We start from the raw sequence: 20658 nt of genomic DNA, 5'->3' as shown, positions 1-20658 counted from the left end.
AGTCAACCCTGGACATGGGGTGTAGAGCAGAGCTGACTGGTAGGTTGGATGAGCGGGATCTAGTTGGGCCAGGATTGGATTCAGGCAGGGCCAGGGACACCAGGGAACTTTTTAAGGATTTGGGGGAAGCCTCTAAGCAGAGAGATTTTGAAACCTAGCCATAATGAGTGCAAAATGGCAGAGATAAGGTCAAAAGAACACAGGGATTCTTCTCTATACAGGCAGAGAAAAGAAGCAAAATTATTCTCCCCTTCTGTCCTGCTTCATACACTTGTTCTCTTATTAATATTTCAACTGTACTACCCAGGCATGTCCACCAGTTCTCCCATCTCTCTAGGCTTCAGGATGCAGACTATCGATCGAAGTTGGTAAGGTGAGATGGGGTCTGGGGAGTGGGACGTGGAGAGAGGAGACTAGGAACAGAATTTCTTCCAAGCTTCCTTAAACCAAATTAACCAGAGAGGGATCACACAGAGAGAGTAAAAGTACTTCAACTCTGTGACTCCATCACCTAGTTTTGAGGGTTCAGTGCCTACTCCCCAGCTTCTATCTTCAAAAATGGGGATTGTAATCATTTTGGGGATTATATATCCTTCTAAGGTTGAGGAAGAAAAAGCTATGTAATCATTTCCCAAGCAAATGCATCTGCATCCAAAATTCTGATTACAATTGCAGGGAGTTCATAGACCCCCTGGATTAAGTCCAGGGACCACAAGTTAAAAATAATTAATACCTACATGTGTTTACCGTGAATCACGTACTAATGCTAAGTAAATACGTGCAGCAGCATAAGGGACTGAACATCATCTCCCCGGCGTTTTCGGGGCCCAAACTCCCAACATTTCTGCAGTTTCCATGGGATCAAGTGAAAGAGCTAAACAATGAAAACAAAACTTGCTTCGTGGTCATTTCCCTCAGCGTTTGAAATGAAATAAAATTAATGACAAGGACAAAGCATTTTTTAATGGATACAAAGTTTCTGTTTGGAGTGATGAAAAGTTTTGGAAGTAGATAGTGGTGATGGTTGAATATCACTGCGACTTTGATTAATGCCACTGAATTACATGCTTAAACTGTTTAAAATGGCAAATCTTATGTTATATAGTGTACCACAATTAAAACAAGGTTAAAAAATAATACTTTAAAAAAGAAGGAAAGTGTGAGTATACCAACAAAAAAGAATCTAATACTATGCCCGGCATGTAATAGACACTCAATGAAAGTTACACTCTTCGCTCCCTCAACCCTGAATATGGGAATTCCCGCAGAGCTAGCACACTTCCTGGTCTTTGGTGGCTCCTGTGGAAGGTCCCTTCCCTTGCTCTCCCACCCTTTCTTTTGAATTTTTTTTTTTTTAGCTTTATTGAGGTATAACTGATGTACTAAAAATTGCACACATTTCGTGTGTACCTCTTGATGAGTTTGGAAATGTGACTACAGTCATGAAATCATCACCACAACCAAGGCACTAAACATATCCATAACCTTCAAAAATGTCTTTATGTTCTTTTGTGGGGTTTGGGGGGTTTGTTGTTATTGTTTGTTTGGTAAGAACACAACGTGAGATTATCCTCTTACATTTAAAAGTATACAATACCATATTGTTAAACCTAGGTACTATGTTGTACAGCAGGTATCTAGTACTTTCTCTCTTTTTTTTTTTTTTTTATTATACTTTAAGTTCTAGGGTACATGTGCATGACGTTTATATCATGTATAACTCCCCAATGCAATCCCTCCCTCCTCCCCCCTCCCCATGATAGGCCCCAGTGTGTGATGTTCCCCTTCCCGAGTCCAAGTGATCTCATTGTTCAGTTCCCACCTATGAGTGAGAACATGCGGTGTTTGGTTTTCTGTTCTTGTGATAGTTTGCTAAGAATGATGGTTTCCAGCTGCATACATGTCCCTACAAAGGACGCAAACTCATCCTTTTTGATGGCTGCATAGTATTCCATGGTGTATATGTGCCACATTTTCTTAATCCAGTCTGTCACAGATGGACATTTGGGTTGATTCCAAGTCTTTGCTATTGTGAATAGTGCCGCAATAAACAACGTGTGCATGTGTCTTTGTAGTAGAGTAATTTATAATCCTTTGGGTATATACCCAGTAGTGGGATGGCTGGGTCATATGGTACATCTAGTTCTAGATCCTTGAGGAATCGCCATACTGTTTTCCATAATGGTTGAACTAGTTTACAATCCCACCAACAGTGTAAAAGTGTTCCTATTTCTCCACATCCTCTCCAACACCTGTTGTTTCCTGACTTCTTAATGATTGCCATTCTAACTGGTGTGAGATGGTATCTCATTGTGGTTTTGATTTGCATTTCTCTGATGGCCAGTGATGATGAGCATTTTTTCATGTGTCTGTTGGCTGTATGGATGTCTTCTTTTGAGAAATGTCTGTTCATATCCTTTCCCCACTTTTTGATGGGGTTGTTTGCTTTTTTCTTGTATATTTGTTTGAGTTCTTGGTAGATTCTGGATATTAGCCCTTTGTCAGATGAGTAGGTTGCAAAAATTTTTTCCCATTCTGTAGGTTGCCTGTTCACTCTGATGGTAGTTTCTTTGGCTGTGCAAAAGCTCTTTAGTTTAATTAGATCCCATGTGTCAATTTTTGCTTTTGCTGCCGTTGCTTTTGGTGTTTTAGACATGAAGTCCTTGCCCATGCCTATGTCCTGAATGGTACTACCTAGATTTTCTTCTAGGGTTTTTATGGTATTAGGTCTAACATTTAAGTCTCTAATCCATCTTGAATTAATTTTCGTATAAGGGGTAAGGAAAGGATCCAGTTTCAGCTTTCTACTTATGGCTAGCCAATTTTCCCAGCACCATTTATTAAATAGGGAATCCTTTCCCCATTTCTTGTTTCTCTCAGGTTTGTCAAAGATCAGATGGCTGTAGATGTGTGGTATTATTTCTGAGGACTCTGTTCTGTTCCATTGGTCTATATCTCTGTTGTGGTACCAGTACCATGCTGTTTTGGTTACTGTAGCCTTGTAGTATAGTTTGAAGTCAGGTAGCGTGACGCCTCCAGCTTTGTCCTTTTGACTTAGGATTGTCTTGGCAATGCGGGCTCTTTTTTGGTTCCATATGAACTTTAAAGCCGTTTTTTTTCCAATTCTGTGAAGAAAGTCATTGGTAGCTTGATGGGGATGGCATTGAATCTATAAATCACCTTGGGCAGTATGGCCATTTTCACGATATTGATTCTTCCTATCCATGAGCATGGTATGTTCTTCCATTTGTTTGTGTCCTCTTTTATTGCACTGAGCAGTGGTTTGTAGTTCTCCTTGAAGAGGTCCTTTACATCCCTTGTAAGCTGGATTCCTAGGTATTTGATTCTCTTTGAAGCAATTGTGAATGGAAGTTGATTCCTGATTTGGCTCTCTGCTTGTCTGTTACTGGTGTATAAGAATGCTTGTGATTTTTGCACATTAATTTTGTATCCTGAGACTTTGCTGAAGTTGCTTATCAGCTTAAGCAGATTTTGGGCTGAGACAATGGGGTTTTCTAAATATACAATCATGTCATCTGCAAACAGGGACAATTTGACTTCTTCTTTTCCTAACTGGATACCCTTGATTTCTTTCTCTTGCCTGATTGCCCTAGCCAGAACTTCCAACACTATGTTGAATAGGAGTGGTGAGAGAGGGCATCCCTGTCTTGTGCCAGTTTTCAAAGGGAATTTTTCCAGTTTGTGCCCATTCAGTATGATATTAGCTGTGGGTTTGTCATAAATAGCTCTTATTATTTTGAGGTACGTTCCATCAATACCAATTTATTGAGTGTTTTTAGCATAAAGGGCTGTTGAATTTTGTCAAAAGCCTTTTCTGCATCTATTGAGATAATCATGTGGTTCTTGTCTTTGGTTCTGTTTATATGCTGGATTACGTTTATTGATTTGCGAATGTTGAACCAGCCTTGCATCCCAGGGATGAAGCCCACTTGATCATGGTGGATAAGCTTTTTGATGTGCTGCTGAATCCGGTTTGCCAGTATTTTATTGAGGATTTTTGCATCGATGTTCATCAGGGATATTGGTCTAAAATTTTCTCTTTTTGTTGTGTCTCTGCCAGGCTTTGGTATCAGGATGATGTTGGCCTCATAAAAAGAGTTAGGGAGGATTCCCTCTTTTTCTATTGATTGAAATAGTTTCAGAAGGAATGGTACCAGCTCCACCTTGTACCTCTGGTAGAATTCAGCTGTGAATCCATCTGGTCCTGGACTTTTTTTGGTGGGTAGGCTATTAATTGTTGCCTCAATTTCAGAGCCTGTTATTGGTCTATTCAGGGATTTAACTTCTTCCTGGTTTAGTCTTGGGAGAGTGTAAGTGTCCAGGAAATTATCCATTTCTTCTAGATTTTCTAGTTGATTTGCGTAGAGGTGTTTATAGTATTCTCTGATGGTAGTTTGTATTTCTGTGGGGTCGGTGGTGATATCCCCTTTATCATTTTTTATTGCGTCTATTTGATTCCTCTCTCTTTTCTTCTTTATTAGTCTAGCTAGCGGTCTGTCAATTTTGTTGATCTTTTCAAAAAACCAACTCCTGGATTCATTGATTTTTTGGAGGGTTTTTTGTGTCTCTATCTCCTTCAGTTCTGCTCTGATCTTAGTTATTTCTTGCCTTCTGCTAGCTTTTGAATGTGTTTGCTCTTGCCTCTCTAGTTCTTTTAATTGTGATGTTAGAGTGTCAATTTTAGATCTCTCCTGCTTTCTCTTGTGGGCATTTAGTGCTATAAATTTCCCTCTACACACTGCTTTAAATGTGTCCCAGAGATTCTGGTATGTTGTATCTTTGTTCTCATTGGTTTCAAAGAACATCTTTATTTCTGCTTTCATTTCGTTATGTACCCAGTAGTCTTTCAGGAGCAGGTTGTTCAGTTTCCATGTAGTTGAGCGGTTTTGATTGAGTTTCTTAGTCCTGAGTTCTAGTTTGATTGCACTGTGGTCTGAGAGACAGTTTGTTATAATTTCTGTTCTTGTACATTTGCTGAGGAGTGCTTTACTTCCAATTATGTGGTCAATTTTGGAATAAGTGCGATGTGGTGCTGAGAAGAATGTATATTCTGTTGATTTGGGGTGGAGAGTTCTATAGATGTCTATTAGGTCCGCTTGGTGCAGAGATGAGTTCAATTCCTGGATATCCTTGTTAACTTTCTGTCTCGTTGATCTGTCTAATGTTGACAGTGGAGTGTTGAAGTCTCCCATTATTATTGTATGGGAGTCTAAGTCTCTTTGTAGGTCTCTAAGGACTTGCTTTATGAATCTGGGTGCTCCTGTATTGGGTGCATATATATTTAGGAGAGTTAGCTCTTCCTGTTGAATTGATCCCTTTACCATGATGTAATGGCCTTCTTTGTCTCTTTTGATCTTTGATGGTTTAAAGTCTGTTTTATCAGAGACTAGGATTGCAACCCCTGCTTTTTTTTGTTCTCCATTTGCTTGGTAGATCTTCCTCCATCCCTTTATTTTGAGCCTATGTATGTCTCTGCATGTGAGATGGGTCTCCTGAATACAGCAGACTGATGGGTCTTGACTCTTGATCCAGTTTGCCAGTCTGTGTCGTTTAATTGGAGCATTTAGTCCATTGACATTTAAGGTTAATATTGTTATGTGTGAACTTGATCCTGTCATTATGATATTAACTGGTTATTTTGCTCGTTAGTTGATGCAGTTTCTTCCTAGCCTCGATGGTCTTTACATTTTGGCATGTTTTTGCAATGGCTGGTACCGCTTGTTCCTTTCCATGTTTAGGGCTTCCTTCAGGGTCTCTTGTAAGGCAGGCCTGGTGGTGACAAAATCTCTAAGCATTTGCTTATCTGTAAAGGATTTTATTTCTCCTTCACTGATGAAGCTTAGTTTGGCTGGATATGAAATTCTGGGTTGAAAATTCTTTTCTTTAAGAACGTTGAATATTGGCCCCCACTCTCTTCTGGCTTGTAGAGTTTCTGCCGAGAGGTCTGCTGTTATTCTGATGGGCTTCCCTTTGTGGGTAACCCGACCTTTCTCTCTGGCTGCCCTTAAGATTTTTTCCTTCATTTCAACTTTGGTGAATCTGGCAATTATGTGTCTTGGAGTTGCTCTTCTGGAGGAGTATCTTTGTGGCGTTCTCTGTATTTCCTGAATTTGAATGTTGGCCTGCCCTACTAGGTTGGGGAAGTTCTCCTGGATGATATCCTGAAGAGTGTTTTCCAACTTGGTTCCATTTTCCCCCTCACTTTCAGGCACCCCAATCAGACGTAGATTTGGTCTTTTTACATAATCCCATCCTTCTTGCAGGCTTTGTTCATTTCTTTTTCTTCTTTTTTCTTTTGGTTTCTCTTCTCGCTTCATTTCATTCATTTGATCCTCAATCGCTGATACTCTTTCTTCCAGTTGATCGAGTCGGTTACTGAAGCTTGTGCATTTGTCACGTATTTCTCGTGTCATGGTTTTCATCTCTGTCATTTCGTTTATGATCTTCTCTGCATTAATTAATCTAGCTGTCAATTCTTCTACTTTTTTTTCAAGATTTTTAGTTTCTTTGCGCTGGGTACGTAATTCCTCCTTTAGCTCTGAGAGGTTTGATGGAGTGAAGCCTTCTTCTCTCATCTCGTCAAAGTCATTCTCTGACCAGCTTTGATCCGTTGCTGGCGATGGGCTGCGCTCCTTTGCAGGGGGAGATGCGCTCTTATTTTTTGAATTTCCAGCTTTTCTGCCCTGCTTCTTCCCCATCTTTGTGGTTTTATCTGTCTCTGGTCTTTGATGATGGTGACGTACGATGGGGTTTTGGTATAGGTGTCCTTCCTGTTTGATAGTTTTCCGTCTGACAGTCAGAAGGACTGTCTGTTGGTCTGTTGGAGATTGCTTGAGGTCCACTCCAGACCCTGTTTGCCTGGGTATCAGCAGCAGAGGTTGCCGAAGATAGAATATTGCTGAACAGCGAGTGTACCTGTCTGATTCTTTCTTTGGAAGTTTCCTCTCAGGGGTGACGCCACCCTGTGAGGTGTGGGGTGTCAGACTGCCCCTAGTGGGGGATGTCTCCCAGCTAGGCTACTCAGGGGTCAGGGACCCACCTGAGCAGGCAGTCTGTCCGTTCTCGGATCTCAACCTCCGCGTTAGGAGATCCACGGCTCTCCCCAAAGCTGTCAGACAGAGTCGTTCGCGTCTGCACCGCCCCCGCTCTTTCCCCTAATGGGCTGCAGCTGTGCGCTGTCCGCAGCGGTAGAGTCTACAGAGACAGGCAGGCTTCCTTGAGCTGCTGTGAGCTCCACCCAGTTCGAGCTTCCCAGCGGCTTTGTTTACCTACTTAAGCCTCAGCAATGGCGGCGCCCCTCCCCCAGCCTCGCTGCTGCCTTGCGGATAGATCGCCGCAGACGGCTGTGTTAGCAGTGAGGGAGGCTCCGTGGGCGTGGGACCCTCCCGGCCAGTGTGGGATATATTCTCCTGGTGTGCCTGTTTCCTTAAAGCGCAGTATTGGGGTGGGAGTTACCCGATTTTCCAGGTGTTGTGTGTCTCAGTTCCCCTGGCTAGGAAAAGGGATTCCTTTCCCCTTGCGCTTCCAGGTGAGGCGATGCCTCGCCCTGCTTCAGCTCACGCTGGTCAGGCTGCAGCAGCTGACCAGCACCGATTGTCCGGCACTCCCTAGCGAGATGACCCCAGTACCTCAGTTGAAAACGCAGAAATCACCGGTCTTCTGTGTCGCTCGCGCTGGGAGTTGGAGACTGGAGCTGCTCCTATTCGGCCATCTTGCTCCGCCCCGCCCCCCCCCCCCCCATATCTAGTACTTTCTCATCTTGCATAATAGAAACTTCATACCCATTGAAAAATAATTTCCCATTTCTCCCTCCCCCCAGCCCCTAGCACTCACCACTCTAACTGCCTTTATGGGTTTGACCATTTTAGATACTTCATATAACTGGATTCATATAGTATTTGTCCTTCTGAGACTGGCTTATTTCACTTAGCATAATCTCCTCTAGGCTCATATGTGTTATCAAAAATGGCAGGATTTCCTTGTATTTTTTAAGGCTGAATAATATTGCATTGTAAGTTTATATCACACTTTCTGTATCCATTCATCTGTCGATGGGCATTTGGGTTGTTTCCATATTTTGGCTATTATGAATAATGCTGCAATGAACATAGGGTAGGGAACACATTCAAACCATAGCCCCTTCCAACTCTCTTCCTGTTCCCCAACCTATAGGATCCATAGCTCCTCTCCAACAGGAAAATCATGCACTGATATCTACCTGCATTACACGTAATCTAGTACGTTAATGGAAAAACTTATGCCTCGGGTCCTCTAGAATCTTAGACTTTCATATTCAAAATTCAGGCTTTTGCAATCAAATCTTCTGCCAAACAGTAAAGAGACTCAAGAGCCCATTTTGAACCTCAAACTTGAGAATTGGTTTCTTATTTATTTTCTCTGCTATAATATTCCTTCCAGAGGAAATTGATACCTCTAGTCTAGTTTGAATGGTGAGAGTATACCAGAGATTAAAAGGAACTAACAGGAATGTTTTCAAATGGTTAATATATTAAAATGTTGTACCCTATTCCTCAACTGTGAGTGTTTACCAAAGGATTTTGTCTTTGTGTGGCTGTGCCACACATGTATATGCAGTTTGGCAGGAATGCAGACCATATGCACTGCTCTGGCCCCCATCAGCCTGTTTTTTGTTTTTTTTTTTTTTTTTTCTATTTGTCAGCAATATCTGGTTATATGTTCATCAGAAATATTTTGTTTTCATGATCATTATAGTGGCTTGGATTCAGAACCACTAGATCCACAGAATATGCAGATAAAAAGTAGAGTCAGCCTATTCAATATATTTCAGTAGTAGCCAAGAAAATTCAGGCACCAAGCAGGAAAAACAAAACTGGAGAAGATTTATGTGCTTAAGAATTAATAATTGGGCATCATTCTTTGAACCAAAAAAGAATACAAAAAAGTACTTTATCAGTAGCAAAGCTCATTAGCTCTTTTAATACCAGTTGTAATGTCCCAAATCCCTCCTGTCTTTCCAAAACTGTTTTATTATATTTGATAATTTTTTCATTGAAATGAACTGAAACAATTCTGAAAGAAACTTCCATACAGCTGGAAGCCTTGGAGCAGATGAGAGTTTGAGTAAGCTCAGTGAGAATTTAGTCAAGCTACCCTGTCTTGTAATTCCTTTCCTAACTTATATACAACTTTGATTGAATATTGCTATTTTCTATCAACCACAGTTAGGTTAGATCTTTACAGAAGGCATTTCAACCTGAAACTTTAAAAAAGTTCAGATGTTAGTGTTTCAATGTTCAATAATTTTTATAGACTCCTACTGTGTCTGGTTTATATATGAGTCAAAGAAAGAGAAAGTCCAATGAAACCCAAGTGATTCATAGAAACCTAAGATTAATTTGTTGTCCAGTTCATTTCCAGGGTCACATTGCAGAGGATGATAAACCATCTTACTTTAAAAATCTGCATAGAGGTAGATTCTATAATCTTTTTAAATTGCTTGCTCTAAGAATCTATGTTCTTTGTGCTTTTTTTGTTTTTTAAAAAAATCTTTTAAGATTATAAAATTAATATTTTTTTAAATGAACATAATATAGAAAATATTAAAGAGGAACTCTCCCTCTCCATCCCCATGATACTGTGATTAGCCTGGTGCTAATCACCAAATACAAGCAGAGTTTGAGCACTGGAGTCCTCGGGTGACTCAGATTTTCTCTGGGACATATCTGTTCAATCCCAAGGGCTGCTCTCCAGCACTCTATGTGTGTGGAGATTAGGAGGCAGCAGTCCTGAAGGAGTGCCCACGAGAAGTTTGACCTAATTCTGCCACCTACCTATATGGTGTCTGGTACCCGAGTCCTGTGAGGGTATTGGGAAATGTTGTGATTAAATATCGTAAAAGCAATTTCACTACACTGTTGTACACACTGGGGCCCAGGCAACTACCTTAAGATCCCTCTCTCAGATTATGACAAAACTAAGGAGGGATTCTTTCCTGGGGCCAGAGGTGCTCAAGCGCCTCTGTGGTGAGGCCGATAGCACAGAAGTCCGGCCTTAGTGCCCACTGGGAACAGATGTGCTGGTGAGCACATTTTAGAACTCCCCAGCTCCAGGACTGGGGGATTTATTTGGAGCATGTTTTGTAAAGAGCTGTGGTTCTATATAACACAGGAAAGAGGTAGAACCAGGGAAATAAGTGTTTTTACTAATAGTGTAAACCCCTTAGTATCTGTAGGCAGGTGAGGGCTATGAAAATTCATATTAAATAATCATAACTTTTTATGATTCAATAATTTTATTTTCTAGGGTGTTTTGTACATTGCATTTTTCATTATTTAGTGAACAATGTCTTATATCATTTAATATTCTTCAAAACATCCTTTTGTTTTGTGCTCCTAGATATCTCATCTTGATTTGGAAGGTCTCCCCCATTCCTAGATTGTATACATAGTCTGTTAGATTTTTATTATCTTATTTTTATAATCAAACTTCTTTACTCATTTTGAATATATATGTATATATATGTGTATATATGTATATATATGTATACTTTTCAAAGAGAGGCCTAATTTTAATTTCCTCCAGACAGACTGTCAATTGGGCTAGCATCATTTATTAAATAACCCAACCTTTGCCCAGTGAGTTAAAATACCGCTTTGTCATATATTAATAGCTGCATAGTATGTTATATATACCATAATTTATGTAAGAAAGGCAGCATATGTGACAGTTAAGATGTAAGATGCAGATTCTAGAGTCAACTGCATGAGTTTGTCATTTATTAGCTATGTGATCTGGAGTAGGTTTCTTATTTTAGCTCAGCAATTTTTTCTTTTTATTTTTCTTTTATTGTATAAGACAAAAGGTTTGACTAAGAAATACATTTTAAAATAAATATAATTTTTATTTCAATAGTTTTGGGGGTACAGGTGGTTTTTGGTTACATGGATAAGTACTTTAGTGGTGGTTTCTGAGATTTTAGTGCACATGTAACCTGAGCAGTGTACACTGCACCCGATATGTAATATTTTATCCCTCATCCCCCTCCCAACCTTCCCGCAAGTCCCCAAAGTCCAATATATCACTCTTATGCCTTTGCACCCTCATAGTTTAGCTCCCACTCCTAAGTGAGAACTTAACGATATTTGGTTTTCCATTCCTGAGTTATTTCGCTTAGAATAATGGCCGGTAGCCCCATCCAAGTTGCTGCAAAAGATATTATTTTATTCCTTTTTATGGCTGAGTAGTGTTCTATGGTGCATATATACCACATTTTCTTTAACCACCCATAGGTCAAAGGGCACTTAGGTTGGTTCCATATCTTTGCAATTGTGAACTGTGTTGCTATAAACATGCATGTGCATGTGTATTTTTCATATGGTTCTCTTCCTTTGGGTAGACACCCAGTAGTGAGATTGAGATTGCTGGATCGAATGGTAGATCTACTTTTAGTTCTTTAAGGACTCTCCATACTGTTTTCCGTAGTGGTTGTACTAATTTACATTCCTAGCAACAGTGTAAGAGTGTACCCTCTTTACCACATCCATGACAATATCTATTGTTTTTTGACTTTTTATGGCCATTCTTGCAGGAGTAAGGTGGTATTTTATGGCCATTCTTGCAGGAGTAAGGTGGTATTTCATTGTGGTTTTAATTTGCATTTCCCTGATGATGAGCGATATTGAGCATTTTTTTCAGGTTTGTTGGCTGTTTGTATATCTTCTTTCAAGAATTGTCTATTCAGGTCCTTTGCCCACTTTTTGATGGGATTTTTAAATGCTGATTTGTTTGAGTTTCTCATAGAGTGTGGATACCAGTCCTTTGTCAGATGCATAGTTTGCAGATATTTTCTCCACTCTGTCGGTTGTCTGCTAATTCTGCTGATTATTTCTTTCGCTGTGCAGAGCTTTTTAGTTTAATTAGGTCCTATTTTGTTGTTGTTGTTTTTGTTGCACTTGCTTTTGGGGTCTTGGTCATTAATTCTTCAATGTCAAGACAGCTTTTCTGATGTTATCTTCTAGAATTTTTATGGTTTCAGGTCTTAGATTTAACTAAGGCTTTGATCCTTCTTGAGTTGATTTTTGCATGAGGTGAAAGATTGGGATCCAGTTTCATTCTTCTACATGTTGGCTTGCCAGTTTTCCCAGCACCATTTATTGAATAGGGTGTCCTTTCCCCACTTTATGTTTTTGTATGCTTTGTTGAAGATCACAGTTGGCTGCAAGTATTTGACTTTATTTCTAGATCATCTGTTTGGTTCTATTGGTCTACGTGCCTATTTTTATGCCAGTATCAAAGCTCAGCTATTTGTTTGCTTTGTGACCATGGGCAAGTTACCTATCCCTCTGTGCCTCAGTAGCCTCATCTGTAAAATGGGGATAAAATCTCTTATGTTATGTTCATTAGTAGATATATTCTGCTGTGGTAACAATTCAGTTCCCTATGCTCACTGCTTAACATATCAAAGGTTTATTTCTTGCTGTAGTCATTGTCCAGTGTGGGCCAGGTGGCTCTCTTTGGTGGCTTTTCTCCATGTGATGATTTTGGGATCTCAGTTGCTTCAAACATGTGGTTCCTAAATTGCCATGGAAGAGAAGACAGAGCTGAAGTGTCACTCTGAGTGATCTTTGGTCTTAGGTCTATAAATGGCATATGTTACTTTTGCCCATATTTATTGACTAGAGTCACATAATTTCCAACTGAACTGCTAGGGAACCTGGGAAAGACACTTTTCTTTTATTCCCAGGGAGAGGAAGTGTTTTGATTAACACAAAGTGCAGTCTCTGCCATATTGACTATTTGCCTTCCAGAAAGGTTATACTGATTTACATTCTCACCATCAGTAAACGAGACTACTTACTTCCACTCACTATTGTCTATAGCAGTTGTTATTTTTCTTACTTTACTTTTTATGAATTTTATAAGCTGAGAAAAATGTCAACTTCAATTTTTATTTATTTAATTTTATTAATTTTAAAATTAAAATTAGCCACTTACACTTATTTATCTTGTTTTATAAATTTCCTGTCCATTGATCATAATAATAGCTGAGTTAACGAAGCAGCTTGATAGAGTGGGGGAAAGAGCTAGATTTTGAGTTAGAATATTTAGCTTTGAGTACCAGATCTATCATTTATTGCCCGCATTATTTGGTCCTCCTTAATTTCAGTTATTTAAATGTGAAAGAGGAAAAATGAAACATATTTCACAGGACAATATAGGAGTTAGTAAGATATATGTAAAGGATACATATTTTAAATATATATCATTTATCTATGTTCTTATAAAACTTCATACGTTCCTTTATTGAGTCATATATTCTGTTTTCAATGATTTCTTTTATCCTTTTTTTTCCACTAGACCATAAACTCTTTGAAGGGATGCATCTGTGTTTGCATTCCTAGAGCCTACCACAATTTCTAACATACAGTAAACTTTAGATGATTGTTTCGTGAATGAATGAATGATTGAATGAATAAACAAACTGATGATATTGGATCCATTTTAGACTTTACAGGCTTAAAAAAAATCTGCAATATATTTGTTTATTGAATCTTCATAACAATCCTTGGCACAAGCTTGATAGATACCATGAGCTTCTGAAACAAAATGCTAAAGCACCTCAAATATTTTATACCCTCTCTTCTTTGCTGGGTATATCATTGCTATTTACCAAATAAAAGGGGGCCCCTGCATTGGCCGGTGGGACAGGAAGGACATCAAGAAGGGGGAGAAGAACACAATTGTCACCTCTTACAACAGGAACTTCATGGGCCGCAATGATACCAACCCTGAGACCCATGCCTTCATCATGTTCCCAGAGATTGTTACAGCCCTGGCCATTGCAGGAACCTCAAGTTCAACCCAGAGACCGACTGCAAGGATGGCAAGAAGTTCAAGCTGGATGAGCTTCCCCAGGTGGAGTTTGACCCAGGGCAGGACATCTACCAGCACCTCCACCCCCGCCAAAGGACAGGAGTGGGCAGCACAATGACGTGAGCCCCACCAGCTAGCACCTGCAGCCTTTTGACAAATGGGATGGCGAGGACCTGGAGGACCTGCAGATCCTCATCAAGGTCAAAGAGAAGTGTACCACTGACCACATCTTGGCTGCTGGCCCCTGGCTCAAGTTCCACAGGCACTTGGACAACATCTCCAACAACTTGCTCATTGGTGCCATCAACATTGAAAACGGCAAGGCCAACTCCATGCACAATGCCCTCACCCAGGAGTTTGGCCCCGTCCTTGAGACTGCCCGCTACTACAAGATACATGGCATCAGATTGGTGGTGATCAGGGACAAGAACTATGGTGAGGGCTCGAGCCAGGAGCATGCAGCGCTAGAGCCTCGCCACCTCGGGGGCCGCGCCATTGTCACCAAGAGCTTCGCCAGGATCCATAAGACCAACCTGAAGAAGCAAGGCCTGCTGCCCTGACCTTTGCTGACCCAGCTGACTACAACAAGATTCACCCTGTGGACAAGCTGACCATTCAGGGCCTGAAAAACTTCTCCCCTGGCAAGCCCCTGAACTGCATCATCAAGCACCCCAATGGGACCCAGGAGACCATCCTACTGAACCTCCTGAACCTTCAACGAGATGCAGATCAAGTGGTTCCACACCAGCAGTGCCCTCAACAGAAGGAAGGAGCTGCAGCAGTGAGAGCAGAACCCGCTGCCCACCCCCCAACCCCCACCCCCCATCTCCCACCCAGCGCTGGAGTCATGTTCAAGTTCAGCTCCACTTGAGCCATCAGAGGATCTGATCCAGCCAGCCATGCCTTCTTATTCCAAGATGGTGTGACCAGACATGCTTCCTGCTCCCCAATCAGCCCACAGAGTGACTGTGGTTGGGGGGGGCGTTTCTTAAAATAACTTTTTAGCCCCTGTCTTCCTATTTTTAGTTTGGTTCACATCTTAGGCAGCTCCATGCAACCGTATTTATTTTTTATGACAAGACTCCCATCCAAAGTTTTTCTCCTGCCTGATTATTTCATTAGTGGGCGAAGGATTCTACAGAACCTTTTGTTCTTGCAAGGAAAACAAGAATCCAAAATCAGTAACAAAAAAAAAAGAGGGCCCAACCTTTAAACCATGAAGTCAGTACCACGTCCTTGTTCTCAGCTCCTAGTTAATGCTCTCCACCTGTATAACTTCACCACAGTTTACTTTCAGAGTGCCTGCCCTTAGCCCTCAGTGCCCTTAGCCCCCTTCTAAGAGTTCCTGTGCATAGATTCTTACTTAAGAAAGTGGACGTAGTCAATTCCTTTAACTTCTATGGCCATGTGTTTTACTACATTATCTCTACCACCCACCTATGTTTTGGTCTAGCGGAGAGACCACACCCGAAGGCAAGGAATCCCTGAGCTGACCATTAGTCCAGAAAGAGGCCATGTACTTCAGCTTTTTCCAACAGGTACGACAGCAGTTAACCAAAATTTATCAAACTCTTACACTTTGGGAATTGGGGATTTGAAATATAGAATTGGGCAGAGAATAAAGAATACTGAAGCAGAAAGACAATGAGAATGCAGTACACAATTGTCAAATTCAAATGCTTGCTCCCCAAAATATCACTACAACAGCCTGTGGATAAGACAAAGCTGAGTGTATTGTTCACTTACTAAGAAAGAATGTCTACAAAGTCTTATTAACAAAGTCAGGATACTGATTGACATTTCGAAGTGGGGTTTAAGATGGGTTCTTTTGATGATGGAGAGGAGCTTAATCAGGATGAGAGCAGGGTTATGATAAAATAGTTTAGGATTGTTGCAGACAGCTAGGTGAGAATTTTAAGAGAACAAGTTCAAAGAGTCTTGGGTATAAACTGGTTTAGGATGCATTCTTTTTTTTTTTTTTTTTAATACTTTACATTCTAGGGTACATGTGCACAACGTGCAGGTTTGTTACATATGTATACCTGTGCCATGTTGGTGTGCTGCACCCATCAACTCGTCAGCACCCATCAACTCGTCATTTACATCAGGTATAACTCCCAATGCCATCCCTCCCTCCTCCCCCGTCCCCATAATAGGCCCCGGTGTGTGATGTTCCCCTTCCTGAGTCCAAGTGATCTCATTGTTCAATTCCCACCTATGAGTGAGAACATGCGTTATTTGGTTTTCTGTTCTTGCAATAGTTTGCTGAGAATGATGATTTCCAGCTGCATCCATGTCCCTACAAAGGACACGAACTCATCCTTTTTTATGGCTGCATAGTATTCCATGGTGTATATATGCCACATTTTCTTAATCCAGAAAATCTTAATCAGATGCATTCTATTCAGAAAATCTTAATCCAGATGCATTCTATAGAAGAGTTCATGGATCTTTGGGGAAGTTACTGGAACAAGCAATAATATTATTTGCAATTTTTATCTTCCTGGGGAAGAACTGCATTCGACAGTAAAGTTATATTGATGAAGACAGTCAGCTGTATAGACAATTTTTATTCTCATCACAAAGCAAAAGAAGCAAATAAGTAAACAGAAGCATAAGGTAGAAAAACACTGTCCAGAGCAGAAACACAGAGGATCTAAAACACACCGATAGGGGAGGGCCTGGTGACCAACCCGTACCGCAAAAAGGATGTTTTTTTCTCTGATCCAGCCTTTCTTGCCTTAGACAATCTAGATAATCATGCTATCCAATCAGTAACTTGTACACTTTTCTCAGGTTGAGCAAAAAGAATAAACCAATCCAAATAGAGTATTCCATGCTAAGCCTTGGGCTCATAAGTTTAAATTCTTACAGTTCCATTCAGCAACTTCGGAGTTGGAGGGAATCCCATTCGGATATGAGGGAAAAAATTACCAAGTCAAGAAATCATGAACTCTGCTGGCATGTTTAAAACTTTCAGGGTATCAGGCATGCAGTATAAGCTCATTATGCAACAAATATCAGACCTCACAGCTCGCTTCATATATGTACTACCCTATGAACTGAAACATGTTCATATTAGAAGTGCATTTGTTTCCAGTTACAAAAATGTGCTGATTATGATGGATTTAGGAATTATGTTTGTTCTTCTGCATATCCACTCTATGGCATAACTCTTCTTCCCTCTTGTTATCTGGCCTCTGCTTCCACTTGGGACATCTATCACTCCTGTTATCTACCACAAGTTCCCAAAATTCCATCATCCAAGAGTTAGTCCTTTTTGTTTTGATTAATAGCAACAGTCTGAGTGGTAGATGATGTGCAAAGAAGAGCCACTCATGAGGGACAGACTATAGCTTCTCACACACCCAAGTGGCATGGGCCATAGAGTAGGAAAACCATTAGGTCTGTTTTGTGCCAGAAATCTTTGTGATGAGTAAGTTCTTCCTCACATTTCTAAACTTGGAGCTTTTCCGCCTTAGAGCCTACATCTTTCATGAAGATATAACATTTGCTAAATTAAAAAGTCACACCAAATTGTCATTGAAATAAAAATACATATGCAACTATCAGGCTGTTCAATTGCCTATAAATTACATAATATATAGGGAAAAGAATAGAAAGCCCTTGTTTATTTCTTCTGGACACACCAAAAAGAAATTTGTCTGTAGTCATTGTATTTACCAAAGTGTTGTAGTGTTGCCTGGGACAATCAATAGAAGGTTACTTTTCCTTGAGTATCACAAGGTAGTGCAGTCCCAGCTCGGCAAATAACTGGTTCTGTGATCTTAGACAAGCTACTTAACATATTATTTGTTCTTTTACCAAATAAATGTTTCTTAGGGTTTAACTATTTGCCAGGCTCTGTGCTGAAAACTGGATAAAATGGCAGGTAAAATACAATCCTCACCCTCCATGGTTTTATAGTATAATAATATCTTCAGCTGAAAAATAAGGCAATAACTTCTACTTCAGAAGTTATGAAATTTTTATTTTTAATTTTTGTGAGTATGTAGTAGGTATAAATATTTATGGGGTACAGGAGTTTTTTTTTTATATAGGCATGCAATGTGAAATAATAACATCATGGAAAATAAGGTATCTGTCTCCTCAAGCATTTATCCTTTGAGTAACAAACAATCCAATTACACTCTTTAAGTTATTTTAAAATATGCAACTAAGTTATTATTGACTATAGTCACCCTATTGTGCTATCAAATAGTAGGTGCTATCCATTCTTTCTTTTTTTGGGGGGGGTACCTATTAACCATTCCCACCTCCCCCAGCCCTCCCTCTACCCTACCTAGCCTCTGGTAACTATCCTTCAACTCTCTATGTCAATGAGTTCAATTGTTTTGATTTTTATATCCCCAAAATAAATGAGAACACCCAATATTTGCCTTTCTGTGCCTGGCTTATTTCACTTAACATAATGACCTCCAGTTCCATCCATGTTGTAAGGTTATGAGATTTAAATGAGATTATTACATGTGAAAAGTGCCTGATTCTGTGCCAGCTCTGTGGTCCATACTTATTTACTGTTATTTCTCTTCTTTTTCTTCCTTAGCAGAGTGTCAAGCATAATTCACTCTGATATTGTGCTAAACCTAACTTGTACATGTCAGAAGTTATATATAGGCGGAGAAGATAAAAATGCTACACATGCCTGATCAAAACCATCCTGGCCAACGCAGTGAAACCCCGTCTCTACTAAAAATACAAAAAAAAAAAAAATGGGCAGGGCGAGGTGGCGGGCGCCTGTAGTCGCAGCTACTCGGGAGGCAGAGGCAGGAGAATGGCGTGAACCCAGGAGGCGGAGCTTGCAGTAAGCCAAGACCGCGCCACTACACTCCAGCCTGGGAGACAGAGCAAGACTCTGTTTCAAAAAAAAAAAAAAAGAAAGAAAGAAAGAAAAGAAAAAAGAAAAAAAAAAGGTGCTACACATGCCTGTCAGGTACTCATGCTGCTTCCAGAGGCCAAATTTGCCGTTTGGGTTTTTTAAAGGTTTGGTGGTGGGCTGTTTAAAAAAAAAAAAGTCTGCTATTTAAAAAAAAAAAAATAACTATCTTAATTTGGATTCTCTCAGAAGCAGCCCCTGAGACAAAAATTAAAGTGCAAATAGTTTCATTGGGAGGTGATCCCAGGAAATCTCCACAGAGGAGTGGGAAGGAAAGGCAGTGAATAAAGGCTGTGTTACCAAGCAAGTCCTGTTGTTGGCAACTAGGGTTCAGTTCCCTGGGGAATATTTGGAGACAGTGGAGAATCCACAATGCAGAGCTGCTTCCACTGAGGGGTGAGGAGGTTGGGGTATTTGTCCAAGCACCTGCCAACCTCCGTTGGCTGAGAACTACTCCCAGGACATCACTCCTAGGTACTTTCATTCTGCCCAAGGCTGGCACTGGGGGAACAGCATATCCCCCGGCTGGAAAATCTCCCAGAAAGGTGTAAGTCCTGGAGATAAAGAAGATGAGGGGGGCTAGGCATGGCAGCTCATGCCTATAACCCCAGCACTTTGGGAGGCCAAGATGGGGGGATGGCCTGAGATCAGGAGCTCAAGACCAGCCTGACCAGCATGGTGAAACCCCGTCTCTACTAAAAATACAAAAATTAGCCAGATGTGGTGGTGGGCACCTGTAATCCCAGCTACTCAGAGGCTGAGGGAGGGAGAATCACTTGAACCTGGGAGACGGCAGTTGCAGTGAGCCAAGATTGTGCCACTGTACTCCAGACTGGGCAACAGAGTGACACTGGGTCTTAGAACAGAACAAAAAACAGAAAATAGAAGAAGGAGAAGGAGAAGGAGCAGGAGCAGGAGGAGAAGGAGAAGAAAGAGGGAGGGGGAGGGGGAGAAAGAAGAAGAGGAGGAGGAGGAGGAGGAGAAAAAGAGGCATCTTCTGCAATGTTCAAAACGTTTTGACTTGCCACCAAACAACTGTGTTGACTGGAGGTATTTTCATTCTTATTAGAAGTCAAATAGGATCACACAATACCACAGACCCTGATGTAAGTAATTCTTTATTGCCTGAAAGATATTCCCATTCCTTAGCCTGACAGTCCAGTTCTTCCATGAGCTAGTGCTATACTACCTGTCTCTCTCCACTCCTTGATAAGACCCCTTTTGCAAGCACGCAAGAGCCCCAGATGCATATTCCTACCCCAGGAATTATATTCATTCCATTTCTCCTGCTCAGAATGTCCCCCACCTTGACCAGCTGCCCCTCTTCAAGGCCCACATGAAGCCCCAAGTCTTTCATTAAGCATCTTGACCACAATCCTGGCCTTAACCTACCCATTCCTGGAGCTTCTTGTTTGCATCACTCATTGAGGACTTTGTACTCCTTGCCCTCCATGGTTTATCATCAAGTGAACAATCCTGTCTCTCCAAGTGGACCACAAATCCTATTCTCATGAGTAGGGAGACTGCATGTTCCTTCTGGAAATAGCCACATCCTTTTTATTTTCATGCTTTCAATAGTCAAGTGCTTAACGAATGTTGAGTTGTTACAGTGACTTGGGTTGCTTCCTCATATCTAACTATATATTAGGCAGTCATACCTCTTTAAGGGCAATGAAGTCTCCCTGAAGTGTAATGCAGGTTTCTAAGAACCAGAAAGCTTAATTGATTCAACAATCACCTCGACTTTTAAAAGGAATTACTAAAAAGTGTTTTAAGGAATCCTACCTACTTCATTGTTTGGCAGCTTCTGCCTATCAGCTCCCTTTGCATTTATTGCTGTAACATGAAGCAGCATGGTGTCATGATTAGGAGTATGAATTCAGGCA

At 40.8% G+C, this 20658-nt stretch overlaps 1 pseudogene; it reads left to right on the top strand.

Moving 5' to 3' along the window:
• Positions 1-14660, top strand: part of LOC117066071 — a 79129-nt pseudogene extending 64469 nt beyond the window's left edge.
• Positions 14661-20658: the final 5998 nt, after the last annotated feature.

This window comes from Trachypithecus francoisi, unplaced genomic scaffold (assembly GCF_009764315.1).
Source record: "Trachypithecus francoisi isolate TF-2019V2 unplaced genomic scaffold, Tfra_2.0 Lachesis_group2, whole genome shotgun sequence".
Classification (NCBI taxonomy): domain Eukaryota; kingdom Metazoa; phylum Chordata; class Mammalia; order Primates; family Cercopithecidae; genus Trachypithecus; species Trachypithecus francoisi.
The sequence above is the reverse complement of the archived record's forward strand: the minus strand, read 5'-3'. Positions and strand labels throughout refer to the sequence as shown.